The 14,161-nt window shown below is 44.5% G+C and overlaps 1 protein-coding gene across 1 annotated transcript in view; it reads left to right on the top strand.

Annotated features, from left to right (window-relative positions):
- The first annotated feature begins 4,728 nt into the window (after positions 1-4,728).
- Positions 4,729-14,161, top strand: part of ACO1 (aconitase 1) — a 35,854-nt gene continuing 26,421 nt past the window's right edge. The window contains exon 1 of the mRNA XM_084305459.1: positions 4,729-4,851. The gene's annotated coding sequence lies outside the window, so the exon portion shown is untranslated. The remainder of the gene's footprint in view (positions 4,852-14,161) is intronic.

The following is a 14,161-nucleotide window of genomic DNA, read 5'->3' as shown; positions in this document are numbered from 1 at the left end:
CTAATGTATCTGTTTGGAGGGGATGGAGATAAGATTAGTGTGACATACGTCATTCCCACATTCTCAAATGTCCTGAAGCCAAACATCCCAAGTAAAGCCTATCGTTACAAGACTTGCCCAAAGTGCTGAACTTTAGCAGAACACAAGATGCCTGAGATTAAACTCATACTGAGGGATCCATCCTGTAAACACATTTCTGTGCATGCTTGACCACGTAGCTGCAAATAATCAACAACAACAACAACATTTATGAAAATACAAACATCCGTCCAGATTTAGCAGCAAGTTCCACTACAAACCACTGAGTCTACAGAGAATTAGGGCTAAGGCAGTGCCAATTTGTAGAGGTGCCATGTTCCAAAACAGGACAATTTAATCAGTTTGCTGGTGGTGAAAAAGAAAGAATAAGAATAAGAAGAAAAAAGCTATCACAAGAGCAAACCTGGCCTTTTACTTTTTACTTTTTACTTTTACTGGCAAGAGGGTAGACTAGCTTAATAAGATTTATATCTCTGGGATGATTCGATGGTTGAATGGCATTTATCTATCTACACGTAGCAGCTACTTGGACAGAATGGTGTTGGAAGGAAAATGTCAGGTTTGGGGGATAAAATAAGTTCTTTGTGTCCAGGCAACTACAAATAACTGGGAGGGGAGGGGAGGGGAGGGGAGGATCGTGCTGTAGTGCTTGCTCAGTTTACCAGTGACCAAAGGCATGGCAGTGAGGAGTATGAAACCACTGCTTTTCAGGCAAAACTACAAAACCTAGCCAGGGTTAAAGCCCAGCTACACAGGGAAATACACTGGTGCCCAACAAAGAGTTCTGCATTGCCTGCAGGGTGTTTCATCGCTCTTAATAGGGCCGGGAACTGCCCTTGTACTTCCACAGAACACACAGGTTTTCTTTCTGATGCTTTTTACATCGACTACAAGCTCATCAGGAATTTTCCACTTCTGAAGAAATTCTGCAAAAGTAGTATGTAGGGCCTGGTTTTGACAGCACAGCGCTGGCAGTCAGGAGACAGCAATTTTACTTGTCTCAATCTCAATTTGCACCTTGATTTTGGGTACATTAACCCCTTTCTCACCTCCATTTTCTTCAGCTCATCTGCCAGGGCTGGACAAGTGCTTTGATATTGTTGCAAGAGTGCTGGGAGTGGAAGGGGTGGGGAGCTTCTTCGTCAGACCACACGTGTGAACTTCAGCTGGGAAGTGAAATCAGAACCTGAACTCCAGGCCAGTGCCCTCTCGCTGGCAGCGAGACACCAAGCCTCCGCTAAGCCTCATTTAGCCAGCAGATGGCAGAAGTTAAATCTTTGTTCTGGTACTGAAGCCAAACCGCGATATTCAATCAGCCTTTGCTGCAGCTACGCGAATTGGAGAGTCATTTAAAGAAAGGCATTAAAAAAACAGCGTTAAAACCAGAGGCAAATCATAATGTATTTATCAAAATATGCTGACCCTGCAAAATAACCTGCAAAATCCCCCCTCAGCAGCTCCTAAACTCTGATTCACAGATGGCTTCTTGGAGTGCAACACTTCTAGTGAGCGCCAGGTTCATTGGAAAATGCACATTATAGCCCACAGAACATAATATGAAATATGATGTGCCCGTAGGTGCTGTCTGGGGGACACACAGTGCTCCAGAGCAAACCTCACTGGGCCATTTCATTACACCACGGAAAGCCAGGAACAGCTGGAGGACACATGGAGATTGTGCTACTGACGGACACTTCTTTGGGATGACTGCTTTGAAAGGAAAACACTGGGTCCTCCAGGCTGGCAGCCCGAAATTACCATCTCCCTCACCCCAGCCTTAGCCTAGTTTTAGACAGGTGACAGCAGCCACAGGATTGTTGCAGCCTCAGTGAGCAGCTGAGTCTGTGTGGGGGATTAGCACCGTGCACGATTCTGCTAAGTGCTGTACACTAAGGCTTTATAGGATATAATGACCTGAAAACTTCTGCGTGGGAATCCCACATATTTGTAAGTTCTTGCTGGGATAAGAATGGGTGAAATGTGTTTATAGATGTAACAATAAGTCATGGAATCATAGAATGATCTGGACTGGAAGGAGAACACCATCTAATTCCAACCCCCCTGCCATGGGCAGGGACATCTCCCACCAGACCAGGTTGCTCAAAGCCCCATCCAGCCTGGACTTGAGCACCTCCAGGGATGGGGCATCCACAGCTAGGAACTGAACAAACATGACACGCTCCCTGGGTTTCTAGGACACTGCTTGGTGAACAACTTCAGAGATCACTCTAGAATCAGTTTGAAGTTACACCAAGCATCTTGCAACTGGATTTCCCCAACAATGAGAAAAGGGCAAAGAACTTACATACAGTTCCTCATCTCCTCATCTGCTGTGAAATGATTTCACACAAAAAAAACACCTAAAAAACAGGAAGTCATGGGAACTGGGACGCCCAGGATTGCAGCAAGAAAAGCATGTTACTCCTATTCATGTCTATCTTCAGTGCAAGAATTGAAGAATGTAAGTTTTTGGTTTGTTTGTTTTTGTTTCTTTTGTTTGTTTGTTTACTTTTTTTTTTTTCCTTACTTTAGCCCTCATTCACCACAGTGCATGATTGCCCACAACAAATGTCGGAGGTCTTTGCAATCTGATCTTAAAACCCAGAACACATTTCAGTAAATATCTTCCTTATAAACAATGGTTCTAACCTACTACTCATTTGCCAGCAATCTTGGGAGAGAGACAATCCTGACAGCAATCATCTGACACATCAGACACATTATTATCAGCCTAGTCCTATTGAGGGGAATGACAACTTCAAACACCCTGTACTGCAAATGCCAACCTGTGATAACCTTCAGAGAGTATTATCATAAATCCTTAAAGGAAGAGCCTATCTTCCAATCCCAACACAGCCTCTGTGTCCTTAGATACAAGCAGCTGATGCTGCAGCAGTGCTGCCTTTTCCTGTGTTAAGAAAGCCTCCCTCCCACAGCAGGACCTTGGGTGCCATCCCTCCAGACAGAACAGAAATTACAAGCCTTGCAGATATTCACTGACAGAAGTTAAAGCTGACAAATGGATTTTCCATTTCTGTTGCTGACCTGCTATTTTACTAGTCTTTGCTTTTCACAGAAGAGTTCTTAGGCCTATCAGATTTTGCAGCAATTGCATTGGCATGAAGGATTCTGTTCATGATTCAAAACTCAGTGACATACACAGGTCTTGGAAATCTGTTTTGTTGGGAGCAACAACAAAAATCACAATTTCTTTGAAAGGAAGTGGCCCAAAGAGTTATTCCCAGACTTTATCCCACTAAGAGGAAGGTACTGAAATTATGTCATTGCTATTTATTAAACATGTAAAAAAAAAACAACAACAACAACAAAAACAACTTCTGCAACATCTAAAACTCTAAGGAAATCACTGAGAGGTTTTAGAAATTCTCCAGCTTCTCTTACTACCAGAATCATCATTATTTTGTGGTGTCCCGAAGAAGTCATTGGCCTTTTCCTTCTACTACCAAATTACAGAGATAACTTCATTCCAAAAACCTGAGTCTTCTGAACCTCTTTGAGTAAAGGTTTGAATGGATGCCCATTTTCATGTCTGAGTTAACCGTTTCTTAAAGCCAATCAGTTGTTCTAAAGACTGATTTGATTCGAAAAAGAGAAGTTGGAGAATATATATTACTCCACGAGATACTTACACTGAACATAAAGCAGGCCGACCTGTAAAAGATTTTGAGTGATAACTCTAAAGTACTGTATTTTGTAGGTGACATGACATCTAGAAGTATCAAGATAATAGTAGGCTTAAGTACAGACAGACCTTAGAGGACATAATTATGCCACTTAAATCAAGACCAAGTGTATTGACGTAAAATACAAAAGAAGGAAGGAAAAATAGCAAGACAACTACGTATCTTCTTTGCTAGACCCTGAGATTCTGCCACCGATTTTCCCTGGCCTGCATGTTCCAGCTGGACAGTGCATAGGCAGGAGGATCTGCCAGCACAGGTCAGCGTGCAGAAATGCAACCGGCAGACAACCAGACAAGCTGTCTTGGGCATTTTATAGGTTCCTGCAGTCTTTTCCAGCAGAGAAAAGTGCTTCCATTTTCACTCTCTGCATCACCTCCAGCATCTGAGGTCCGCTCCTCTCCTGCAGTGTCAGCGAGAAGCCCTGTTTGTTCTTCACCTCGTGAACCTTCTTCAGGGGAAAATAAATCATCAGAAACAACTACAAAAACATTAGTGGCCGTCGGTTTCTGCTGGTGGTTAAGCAACAGGTCTGCTAGCCACTACTCTCCCAGCCGCCCCTCAGAGATGTGTGAGACAAGTACACCCTTTTTGTGTGATCCCCGCAGATCTTTAGCTCCCCCTTTCTTTACCTAATGCTTTCACTAGGACCAGATACACTTTAATTTATTCTTTCTTCTTTATTGAACGCTTTCCCTAGAATGAGACGAATTCTAATTGACGCTATTCGGGCCCCGTTTCTGTCAGGGGACGGGGGACGCGCAGCAACGCCCCCCCCCCCCCCCACCAGGCTGAGGTGTCGGTGCCGTGCCAGCCTCTGGGACACTCTGTCCCCGGACACCCCCTCCAGCACTGGCGTCACGGTATCGATCCCGGACGGGTTTTGTGTAACAGCCCGGGGCGGGGGGGGGGACAAAGGCCCGCTGAGGCAGTGGCAGGCCGGCTCGCCCCGCCGCCATGCCGGGCGGGGAGGCGGGAAGCCGGGGCCGCCATGCCCGGCCTTGAGGGCGGCGGGGCGGAGCCGTCCCGCCCCTGCCCCTGCCCTGCCCCTGCCCTGTCCCTTAGCAGGCCGGCAGCGGGGCAGCGCCGCTGGGTTCCTGCTGGCTCCCCGGTGAGTGCGGGGCTCGGCGGGGGGTCGCCGTGCCCTCCTTCGGCCCTGCTGGAAGCCGCCTCCCCCGCCGCCGAGGCGCCCCCTCTCCCGGCCGGGTGTGGGACATGGCGGCGGGCGGGCGGCTCGGGGGCACCCGGGCGGCTGCGGCGGGGCTGAGGGGGGCTGAGGAGGGTCCCAGGAGGGTCCGAGGGGGGTCCGAGGGGGGTCCCCGGGGTGCTGGGGGGGCTGTGGAGGGTCCCCGGGGTGCTGTGGGGTGAGGAAGGGTCCCCGGGGGCCTGCCCGCCTGCAGCGCGGAGCCGCCGGGAGCTGCTGTGGTGGCAGCGCTGAGAGGAGGGTTTGTGGGGAAGGAGGGCGAGAGGCGAGGCTGCCCTGCCCTCGTCCTGCTGTAGCTGTTTGGTGATTTATTATTATTATTATTATTGTTATTATTGTTATTATTATTTTGTTATTTTGTCTGTTGGAATAACGCTGGCCTAGCCTCCTCGCGTTTTCAGCGGTACCGAAATGCTGCGGGAGGGTGCGTGGCGCGGATACGGAGCACACGGCTGTGCAGTGGAAATAAAATAAACCCTTCCCAAACCCGCAGGACGCAGAAAGGATGGAGGCAAAGCTTTAGAGGCCGGGAGGAGCGGGGTTCACCCGGTGTGAAGGTGAGGTTGTGCAGGCACAGGTGCCCCATAGCAGCCGTGAGGTGGGAGCTCAGAGGCAGGTATTTGCGTTGCCCAGCCTGGCCGGGCAGCGTGGCCGTGGAGGTGCAGTGTTCTGGGCTGTGGATTAGGTATACGTCCAGATTAGTCCCTCCATATCTCTGCGGTGTATTGCTGTGTTTCATAACACCGCCGCGGCTCTCTCTTATTTATTAACTGCAGGTTGTACTTTGATATTTAGCTTCCACCTCTGAAGCTAGTGTAGGTGCGAGAAGGGGGAAAGATGTAGAGATCTGGCCTTCAGTATGCTTTAGTATCAGCAGGAAACTTGGACTAAAACAGAGGATTCTCTTACCCAAAACTTGGAATTGAATTAGTATCTCTGAGCACTCCAGTGTGTTGCTATTGTTCAGACTGGCTCATTATCAATCCACAATACTGCAGTAAAGGAAGACCACCCTAGAGAAAAATATTAACACTGGAATGTTTATTTAGTACTGCTTTGCTTAAAAGCAATTGTGCTCCATCAGAATGTCCTAATAAACTTCTGGGGATTGTTAACTTCTTCAAAGGACATAGGAAGAATTTAATGTGCATAGGGTAGGAAGTGCAGCTGACTCTTATGCCCTCCAGGATTTGTGGTGTGTTTGAGGAGTTATTTGAAAAATTGTCAGTACTTTACTGATCCTGGACATTGTAAAACAAAGACAGTTCCCCTGGAGCATTTCAGTGTGTGAGGGAGTCTGAGCACTTTGCTATAGGGATGCTTTACAAAGTATGTATGAGTATAGCAGATTAGTGCTGAACCAAAGGTTGTAGGTCTTTCAAACTCTATTTCCAGTCGCATGACACTTGTAATTTGGTGCTTTCCTCCTCTCCTGGTTCCCTTGAATGGAATACCAACCAATGAATGATACAATCCCACTCTGATATTTTTAATGAAGTTTTTATTGTAATTGTGGACGAGCTTTCACAATGATTGCAGAAAACCGCAGAATAAATATTACTAATATTTAAATAGTAAGAACAGCAGCAAATCTCTTTGGCTAGTATTTTTCAGCACAGACTCTCCCTGCAGGCTTTTGCCACACAATAGCTGGAAGTTTTCTTCCTCACTCCAGTAACAGTCCACTTCAGATCACTGGAAGGGTCTGAACTGAAGAGTGGTCCCTTTCCTTCTTTTGAAGCAGTGAGGAGGTAAAGATGAGTCGTTGTCTTCTTTTTTTTTTTTTTTTTTTTTTTTTTTTCCAATTTGCCTGTTTGTGTGAATAGGAGGTAAGAATTTTTCAGGGTTCTTGCTTTCAGTGTTGGCCTGGGGAGTGGTTAGCTCAGAAGATTTCCTCTGGATATTTGGCACGTCCTCACAGGAATTGGGACATCCCGCAATTTTAGGGTCAGGACTCCAGAAGCTTGTGAAATAGGGTGTTTTGTTTTGTTTTTCCCTAGCCTTTTTACAGAAAACTGTTCTGAAAAAGTCATTTGAATTAAAACAATGTTTGATGGAAACTTAATTTTATTCCCCTGGGAGCTTGGCTAGTAAGCTCTAGTAACAGCTGGTTGGAATTGATGAAATGTTATCAGATACCGAGTTGTTCTGCTTGCAGACTGAAAGCAAGGCATTTTGAAAGTTGGATTGATTCACCTACATGAACAGTAGAATAGCTGCTGAGATTCTAGGCAGCAGCTTTTATTGTGAGAAGATTATCTTCCAGTATTTCCAGAGTGCAAAGGCCTGAAAATTAGGGGAAAAACACCATGATGCCAGACTTATTTCACAACAGTAATAATAATTCTTTCATCAGTTCTTCATCCTGAAAGGACTCCTTCCACCTACGTATTTTTGATGGCTCTGGAACAGGTCAGAGTTGCACAGAAGGAGTCCTAGGGGAGCAGAAACGGCAGTTTACAGGGCTGATGTTGCTAGTGGGGCAAGTAGAAGAGGGCTGATTCACATTATTCTCATTTAGCTTCCACTTCCCATGCGCTTCTGCAGTCATCCTTCCAACTTTCACACGAGCCTTTTGAAACAAACAGACCAGTAATATGTCTTTTAATCCTGCATACTGAAATAGAAACCAAATTTCAGACCAAGCATTTGTACATGCTTACAACACTGTATTTCCAGCCTTCTTGCAGTGCTTCCATGTTAGCTTGTTGGTGGGAACGTGTTCTTGCGTGTTCCCCTGTATTTTTTTTTTCCTAACACTGAAAGCTGGCTCTTTGTTAAAACTAGTCCATGCTGCATATTTATTAATGTATAGTCTAAGACTGCTAACAGGGGAAATGAGCAGCAAGTTTGTACAGAGGTAGGAAGTAGGTTAAAGTTCAACATTACTCTTTCAGGGGAAAAAAAAAATAAATCAAGGCTTTATTTTTCAGCAGTAGCCTCCAGATAGGCTTCCTTGTGTCATTACATGTAATACTGCTTGTTTTCCTGCAGGAAAAAAAAAAAAAAGTCTCTACTTTTAACTAGGACACTCACTGGTGAGTCTGCTGACACAGCGCTCCCTTAGCACTTATGCCTGCTTAATTAGGATCTGGATTTTTTTTTTTTTTAACTGTAAGGTTAGATCACATTCCAGAGGCTGTCTGAGGATACTAGATATGTGTGCTTGTCTGGGTCATCAAAAGCTGGTGAGATGCACGCAAGAGAAGTGTTTCAACAGCCCCTTGAGCAGAAAGTGAACTAGCTTTCTGCCAAGTGAGGGAGGAGGAGGTAGCATTTGGCTTTCCGGAGGGATGACTTGGGGTTGAGCTTATTATCCGCATCTTGAAACTGAGCGCTCATTTAAACTTACAGCTCACTTGGGGCTGGAGTTTCTGCAAAACCCAAAGCCTTGATTTCGCAAGCATGATCTCTGAACTAAATTTTCAGTTCCTGCAAATGCGCTACAGCGCTGTTAACGACATGAAATTCTCAGAATGCTTATGATAGCCTGAGAATTATGTAGATTATAGGGATATGCAATTAGCAGACTTTCCAATGCGCTTGAAGTACAGCACATTGTGGTTTTGAGTAAGTATGTACTTTAGTGTTGCAGTCAAAGGTTTAGGCATTAGGAGCAAGCAGTAAAGTCGGTAATCCAAGGTCCCATTTGTGTTCCAGTACAAAGTTCCTTTTGAGCCTTCAAGATGAAAAGGGTTCCCTGAAAGCTTGTGTAGAGAGTTAAAATAAAAAAAAAAAAAAAAAATCCTTTACATATTGCTGGATTTTCTTCCAGTGCACAATAATGAAGTGGTTTATACCATGAAAATACTTGCTCAGCTGTCAAATTGCTAGTGGACTTCTCTTTAAGGATCTATGTAACTGTGGACTTCTCTGTGGAAGAGAGAAACACAAAGATGCTCTTTTCTCAGGTCTCTGGTAGCACTGACATCTCATCACAGACAGTTTACATCAGTGCTGCGCTCTGTGCTTCTTATATAGCGGCCTTATCTGTCACAGGTAGAGCAAATGTTAAATAGTAAGAGCTTCTTTTAATCAAAACAAGAAACCTGTGTTTATTGCAGCTGTAGCTGTACTCATCTGTTCTGGGTGCATACAAATGTAATTATAGCTAGATACATTATAAAACAAGACGCTGCTTGTTCCAATAGTGGTGTACTGGTGTTGAACTTAATCCAAGTGCCAGGGGCTTTTTATTTATTTTTTCAATACATGCCAAGATAGCAGAAACATTTTCCTTCAGCAACTTTATATTTCAAATATTTTTTTTTCTACCACACAAATATCTATGTTAACTTTTTTTTCTAAACTGTCTTGAATTACGGATGGATTTATTTGCCAAAGAATTATTACTGCAGACACCTGACTCATGCCGGAGAAGCTGCCTTTCCATATCAAACACATAGATTTCTGTCAGCATGCTTAGCATGGGTATTTTCAACTAAGGTAGGTGTTTATGCAGGGCATGTTGCAATTCCAACAGGACAGAACTTCCTACCTGATGGACCTGCTAACAGATCTTAGAATCACAGAATGGTTTGGGTTGGAAGGGACCTTAAAGACCATCCAGTTCCAACCCCTGCCACAAGCATAGACATTTCCTGCTACCTTCCAAATCTTGGTTCGTGGCTAAGAGATCTGAAACTTTCGTAAACTGAAATAAATGAAGTCATCAACATTTTTAATTAAGACCCATTGCTAAGCAGAATGTGAAAACATGAGTAGAGCTCTGCAAATTGTAGACGCTCATTTTCTGCTGGGGAACAGAGCAATAACCCCAAGTTTCAGAAGTGCTCTGTAGCTGTATGTAGTTCTCAGTAATGACAGAAACTGCGTGCTCAATATTGCGATGGATTTACAGTTCAGTAGTGTATTGCTCTGTGGCAGCTCCCCTGAGATTTTTTATACAAACATGCATGCATACATACAACATGTCAATTGTTGAGTAGACAAAACTGAAGGAAATAATAACTTGTGGGGGCAAGAGGAGGAAGATGATCACAACTGAAGATGGCAGAGAAGTGGTCAGGTTCAGCACAGGTGGTAAGTGCTGTGTTTCCAAGCAAGGCTGTGAGTGATCCATAGGTCTTCTGCCTTTTTCCCATCATCAGGCAAGGACTTTTATCATAGCAGTGCTGCCCGCTCACACACCCTCCTTTTTCCAGTTTTCAGTTGGATGTTTCTTCACAGACACCTGTCATACCTGCAGGTCTAAGCCTTCAATCTCTGTGTCTGCTGAGTGTAACCACTTCCAGTGGATTCCCAAGTTAAATTGCTCCTTTGCAGATTCTGTGCTGTTGTTCTTCCCAGCAGGGACAGAGAATGAACCTGCTGTCCAGGGAAAAGTCTGCTTCAGTGTGTCAAGCCACTAGATGTTTAATTTTATGAGTAGATGTTGCAAGTGATCCCTGCCTGCTAATAATGGAGGCACCTTTGCATAATTTGTAAGACAACAACCAAGAAACCAAAGATGAATTAAAAGAGACAGTGGTGGCATAGACTTGTTCCTGACCGTGCCTGTTATGTGCCTGCATTCAGACTTTATGGTCTGAAGTTTAGACAGAAGTTCCCTCATCCAGGGATTTTTCTTTTCTTTCTGCAGGTCAAACAAAATAAATCTGTGTGCTTGGTTGGTCTTCAGGCACTTCAGTAATAAGTGATTATTACTCTGCAAGAGTCTTTTGTTGACACTCGTGTAATACAAAAGAGCACGAGTTGCTATTAACATCTATTTCAGCATAAAAATACTACATATGCTAAGGTTTTCTTGTATTCTGGATAGCGAGAGATAAGTGTCTCCCTTGAGACCCCCAGAAAATCAGAACAATGTGGTTCCTGGTATTAATCTCGTTCAACAAATGAAAGTAAGAGCATTTATGTTTCAACATGTATATACAAATATTTTAGTGGTGCAGAGATCGTTCCTTTTAGTCTGATTAGCTGTATTCACTTTTTACTTTCAGCCTCTTCTGCAGATCTAAAGAGAGTAGAATAGTATGCTAAGGTGGTATTTAAAGTGGAATCTGTCATCAGGTTCTCTTCTATAAGTACTGCACCTCTTCCTTCCCTGCAGTCTGGGTGAGATAACTTCTGCAAGTGCAAAACTGCAGGATGCTTTTTCAATTACATCTGTTTCACTCATGTTTCAGCTTGTTGAGATTGTTCCAGGCTGCGCTGCTGCTTTTAAAGGGGTCTGAAGCCGAATCCAGGATCCACAATCAATTGAGAACGTGCTTTAATTAATTCCCCAGTATCCGGAGCTTAGTCCTTTTCCAGTTGGTGTTGTGATGCAACTAGTACTGGGTTTATGTTGTCAGAAAAGTTAAATCAATAAACTAAAAGTGTGAAAACACACACAAAATGTGTTTAAATCCCCTGTGAATTTTCTTAAGAAAAAAAGTGAAATTAAGTTGCATGTCTCTATCTTTTTTTTGAGGATTTTTGAGGATCCATGTGAGACTTTGTCATCCCTTTAACGTATTTGATTTAGTTGATTAACTCTGAAGAAAAGAAACAGATGGGAGGATGCAGATACCTTTTCCTTCCAGTCCCTTTGGGACTGTGTGTATTTTGTATGTGACAATCATCCAGCCACACGGTCTTCAGGCTGCCACAGAGGTCCGCGTGCACAATACAGCCCATGGGCATATTTGTCCTGGTCTTTTCTTGCAAGTGAGTGTCTGAGCACTGATGGTAAATGCTGAGTGTACTGACCTACTCAGTGCAGATGGCGTGAGGAATGTTACCGTACACATATTTTGCTAGCGTGATTGCTTTGTTAGAGTATCACAATACAAGATTTTGTTGCTGGAGAGATTTGAACCTTGCTGTGTCATATCCACGGATACAGTGTGGAACAGCTGTTTTAGCCCAGAGTTTGTTCTCTGCTCTGAAGGGCAAATGTTACATGCATGAAAAACAGTTTCCCTTTTTATATTTGGAAAGCTATGACCTAGTCCAAATAAATTTGCCCCTCTTGGTATTCATCGTTTCCATGCTGATGCTAGGAATCCTGCACTTTCGCTTCTGTGGGGGAGAGAGAGAGAGCTGGAGCTGGGAAAGCCAGAACAACAGGAAAGCCAAAACCCAGACTTTTCTGTGGTGAGCTGATGTGCAGACTGTGGGTAAATTCTAGATAATCTCCAGCAGGAGATGGAGGGGGTCAGCACAGCGCTGAGCATCGACATCGATAGGACAAGCTGAGTAGGTGACATCGATAGTTGGGGACTTCGGATTAAAGGATGACCAAACAGCATTAATGTGAACCCTAATTGCCAGTGCTGGTGGAATTGTATTAGCAAGCACAGGGAGGGCTAAAGTAAGGCTACTGTTTACCTGGTACACTTTACACAAGTCATGCAACCCTTTGGAAAGGTTCAAGTAATGGGAATATGCGTCTTGGCAGATGGTATTTGGAGGGGAATGTATAAAGAAAGGAGTGTCAACGACTTCAGAAAAACACCTCATGAAGAATGTGAAATTTGCCATGCTGCAAAATGGCAGATTTTCACTACTAATGCCTAGAAACTAAACATCCTTACTCCAAGTTCAACTTTTAGCATGTGCTCATGAAGACATGGATTCTGCGGGGCAGCTGGAAACTTGACAGCTTTTGCCTCAGTCACCGGTATCGTGGAGGTCACCTGGCTCGTGATACTTTTCCTTTCTCATTTGGTTAATCCTCCTTGTTGTGTCACACCTCAGAGCTCCCCTTGTTCCTTTCCCTGTGTCCAGATCTGCACAAAGGTGGAGGAAGAAGAAAGCTGAGGCTTTCTTCTTCAACCTGGTCCCCTTCCTCCACCTTCGTGGAGGAAGAAAGCTGAGGCTTTCTTCTTCAGCAGTGCAGCTCGTGCGGGTTACTTGTGCCTGTTACCCTGAAGCCCCTGGGTTCGTGCACCCCTCATCCTGAGGGCTGTCGTGAGGAATCCCCTTCCAGATGTGGCCTTCACGCCACCCAGGGCAGGAGATCGAGTGCTTTCTGTGGGGTGGCCGCTCAGCTGCGGCCATGCACAAGGTGCGTGGCCCTGCCAGCCCTCCGCCGACAGGTGCTGGCTAACCTGCTTGCGTATTTACCTTTCAGTGTCTGCACAGCCTGGATAAATACTCTGTGCTGCAATCACGAGTTAATCTGTATCCACTGCAGTGATTACTTAAGGTTTTGCTGCTGGAGTCAACCTGCAAAGTGTTGCTTCCTCGCGCCTTTTTGGCCAGTCAGCCAGAGAAGAGAACACGTGTTTAGGCCTTGGTGACCTCCAGCCTGGTGTATTTGTTCAACTAACTGATGATGGCAAAAACGCTAACAAGTCAATAAAGTCTCCATCGCAGGGTCTTGAGCTCACACGGGTTTGACAAGACACTGACTTAAAAGAGAAATGTTGCTGATGCAATTTATACTTACAGAATATGCAAAGTGAATACAGTGGCCTCATTACGGTCATAATGAAGATCTGCTGCATCTCTCAGCGAACACCCCAGAGTTTCCTATCTTCAACTGCCCTTTTGGCTTTCCCATGAGAAATAAGTATACATAAAATAAAGTTCTCAGCTTGGAAGGCAGAAAATAAAATCGGCTTGCAAGGAGAGGAAGGAAGCAGTTTATTTCAGTCATGCTCAATCCTAGAAGGACAGGGTTTGCTTCAGAAGAGGAATACCTGAGTAACTCATGCTGTTCAGAGAAAAAAAAACAAAATTTGGTGAGTTTGTGTAAGGGACTGGTATCTGCAAAGATGGGATGAGAAACCTGAGAGAATAACCTGTAGATAGGAACATGTGAGGTGATATGTCGGGCGCACTTGGTTCATGATAGGACAAATTCAAACGCACATGTAGCAGCTGAAGTTTTAGGGACACAATACAGGGTGCAGTGCAGAATAGAAATTGTTTTTGGCCTAATGCAGGCACAAAAAATCAACTTGATTTCTTTGCGGTAAAGGAGTGCGTTGTCTGTGAATGCTTAGGAGTAAACACTGTTCTCTGAAAGGTGGAGGCTTTTGTGAACTTCCAGATACAAGTTTATAGTTTACAGCAAACAGTGCCTCATCTTAACTTCTGTTGTTTTGGCATTTGCAGTCTGTTCATTTTCCTACCTTCCTGCCTTCTCTGGGCATTCAGCTTTTTCTCAAAAATTTTCCCTTGTTTTGTGTGGCAGAATGCTGGACATCTTCCTTTCTTCTACAGTATCTTAATGCCTTACATCCTTGATTTGTCCTCGTCTCTG

This window comes from Netta rufina, assembly GCF_964035555.1.
Source record: "Netta rufina genome assembly, chromosome: Z".
NCBI lineage: Eukaryota > Metazoa > Chordata > Aves > Anseriformes > Anatidae > Netta > Netta rufina.
The sequence above is the reverse complement of the archived record's forward strand: the minus strand, read 5'-3'. Positions and strand labels throughout refer to the sequence as shown.